Below are 3176 nucleotides of genomic sequence, written 5' to 3'. Positions count from 1 at the left end.
GGACAGTGTGGCCAACAGGTGCAAGGAAGTGATTACTTCCCCTGGACTCAGCACTAATGAGGCCACACCTCAAGTTCTGTGTCCAGTTCAGGCCCCTCAGGAAGGGTGTCAGGGTGCTGGAGCAGGTCCAGAGAAGAGCAAGCAGGCTGGTGAAGGGACTGGAGCACAGGTCCTATGAGGAGGGAGGGAGGGTTGTTTAGTCTGGGGTTGGGGTTGTTTAGTCTGGAGTTGGGGTTGTTTAGTCTGGAGTTGGGGTTGTTTAGTCTGGAGAAGAGGAGGCTCAGAGGAGACCTCATCACACTCTGCAACTACCTGCTAGGAGGTTGTAGCCAGGTGGGGGTTGGTCTCCTCTCCCTGGCAGCTATCAAGAAGACAAGAGGGCATGGTCTTAAGCTCTGCCAGATCAGGTTGAGGCTAGATATTAGGAAGAAATTCTCTGAGGAGAGGGTAATCAATCATTTCAATGGGCAGCTCAGGAAAGTGGGGAATCCTCTGTACCAGTAGGGTTTTAAGATAAGACTGGATGTGGCACTTAGTGCCAGGCTCTAGAAAGCAGAGTGGTAGGGGATCAAGATATCGACTTGATGATCTCAGAGGTTTTTTCCAATCCAGCTGATGCTCTGATTCTGTGATTCATTGTGTGACCGACCTTTTGTTCTTTCTTTCCAGGTCAGATTCAAGTGGTCGATTGGGCTGTCGGAATTAAAGAGCAGACAAGCAAGGTGAGAATATTCTGGCCAGTCTGAATGCAAAGGTATTTATGGCGAGCTGTATCATTGGTGAATCTAAGCAGATACCTTGTCATTTGTTTTTTTCCAGTGATACACAAGGTGACAAGAGTCAGCAGAATGGGAAGGAGGCCCTTGCAGTAAGAGGTGAGTGAAAAAGAACCCAAGAGGGGTCAGAATGTTGCACTCTGAGGGAATGCATCTGTATGTGCCTTTGCCTCTGTGATTTCTTTGCAGTGCCCATCCGTATTGCCAGAAGAGCAGACCACGGGCTGAGGAGCCGAGCGACAAGGTCAGGGTGCTTTGGCATGGGCCTTGTGGGCGATGGCAGGGACTTCAGGGCTGGGCATTTAAGCATTGCCCTCTTCTTTTTGGAGGTGCCAGGCCGGTAACCTTTGGAAAGAAATGAGCGTCCCAGGTGAGTCGGGGAGGTATCGGGGAGTAGCAGGGGCCCAGGGAAGTGTCAGAAATGCCACTGGAAGTTTGTTTTCCCTGTTCCAGGTGTACCATGCAGTGGGAGTTGCAAGCTCTGCACCTCTTGCTGGAGGCAGTGACACGAGGACTTGGTTGCACTTAGGAGAGGGTGAGTGTGGGAATGGTTGGGGTTTGGCCGATGTGATGCTAAGGTCCTGCACTGATTTTGGTTTCCTTTCTTGGAGCTGACGAAGAGAAGAAGCCAGGGACTACAGGAAGCCGTGAGCCAGCCGAAGGGACGTGCTTTTGGAAGGTGGATGGACAGGTCCATCTCTCTGCAAGATAAGTGGGGGGCTCTGAGACAGAGAGAGGATGAGATTTCCATACAGCCTTGGGAAGTACCGGGAGGGCTTTTAAGTTAGTGTAAGGAAGGGGATAGGGTTAGGGTTAACAAGGGTTAGGGTTAGGGTGAGGGTGAGGGTTCAGGTGAGGTTTAGGGTTAGATTTAGGGTGAGGGTTACGGTGAGGGTTTGGGTGAGGGTTTGGAGTTAGGATGAGGGTGAGGTTTAGGGTTAGATTTTGGGTTAGGGTGAGGGGTTAGGGTTCGAGTTAGGGTGAGGGTTATGGTGAGGGTGACGATTAGGGTGAGGGTTAGGGTGAGGGTTAGGGTGAGGGTTAGGGTGAGGGTGAGGTTTAGGGTGAGGGTGTGAGGTTAGGGTGAGGGTGAGGGTGAGGTTTAGGGTTAGGGTTAGATATAGGGTGAGGGTTAGAGTGAGGGTGAGGGTTAGGGTTCGAGTTAGGGTGAGGTTTTGGTTCAGGGTGAGGGTTAGGGTGAGGGGTGAGGTTTACGAGAAAGGTTAGGGTGAGGGTGAGGTTTCGGGTGAACCGCTCTCCATCATCTTCCAACAGTCCTGGCTCACGGGGGAGGTCCCAGATGATTGGAAGTTGGCAAATATCACCCCAATCCATAAAAAAGGATGCAAGGCTGACCCTAGTAACTACAGGCCTGTCAACCTGACCTCGGTGTCTGGCAGAGTTATGGAGCAGATCATCCTGTGTGCAATTACACAGCAGCTACAGGATGGACAAGGGATCAGACCCAGCCAACATGTGTTTAGGAAGGGCAGATCCTGTTTGACCAACCTGATCTCCTTTTACGATCAGGTGACCCAGCTGGTGGATGAGGGAAAGGCTGTGGATGTGGTCTATCTGGACTTCAGCAAAGCCTTTGACACTGTCTCCCAGAATATACTCCTGGAAAAGCTGGCAGCCCATGGCTTGGACAGGGCCACTCTGTGCTGGGTCAGGAACTGGCTGGAGGGCCGGGCCCAGAGAGTGCTGGTGAACGGGGCTGCATCCAGCTGGCAGCCGGTCACCAGTGGTGTTCCCCAGGGATCAGTGCTGGGCCCAGTCCTGTTTAACATCTTTATCGATGATTTAGAGGAGGGGATTGAGTCCATCATCAGCAAATTTGCAGATGACACCAAGTTGGGAGGGAGTGTCGACCTGACGGAAGGCAGGAGGGCTCTGCAGAGGGATCTGGATAGACTGGAGAGATGGGTTGACTCCAGTGGGATGAAGTTCAACAAGGCCAAGTGCTGGGTCCTGCACTTTGGCCACAGCAACCCCCGGCAGCGCTACAAGCTGGGCACAGAGTGGCTGGAGAGCAGCCAGGCAGAAAGGGACCTGGGGGTGCTGATCGACAGGAGGCTTAACATGAGCCAGCAGTGTGCCCAGGTGGCCAAGAAGGCCAATGGCATTCTGGCCTGCATCAAGAACAGTGTGGCCAGCAGGAGCAGGGAAGTGATCCTTCCCCTGTACTCTGCGTTGGTGAGGCCACAGCTTGAGTATTGTGTTCAGCTCTGGGCCCCTCAGTTCAGGAAGGATATTGAGGGGCTGGAGCGGGTCCAGAGAAGAGCAACGAGGCTGGTGAAGGGACTTGAGCACAAGTCCTATGAGGAGAGGCTGAGGGAGCTGGGGTTGTTTAGTCTGGAGAAGAGAAGGCTTAGAGGTGACCTCATCACTCTCTTCAAC

At 53.0% G+C, this 3176-nt stretch overlaps 1 pseudogene; it reads left to right on the top strand.

Annotated features, from left to right (window-relative positions):
* Positions 1-669: 669 nt before the first annotated feature.
* Positions 670-3176, top strand: part of LOC114071234 — a 16165-nt pseudogene continuing 13658 nt past the window's right edge.

Source organism: Empidonax traillii, unplaced genomic scaffold, assembly GCF_003031625.1.
Source record: "Empidonax traillii isolate 1590-97213 ecotype Southwest subspecies unplaced genomic scaffold, ASM303162v1 scaffold1910:size50467, whole genome shotgun sequence".
NCBI classification, from domain to species: domain Eukaryota; kingdom Metazoa; phylum Chordata; class Aves; order Passeriformes; family Tyrannidae; genus Empidonax; species Empidonax traillii.
The sequence above is the reverse complement of the archived record's forward strand: the minus strand, read 5'-3'. Positions and strand labels throughout refer to the sequence as shown.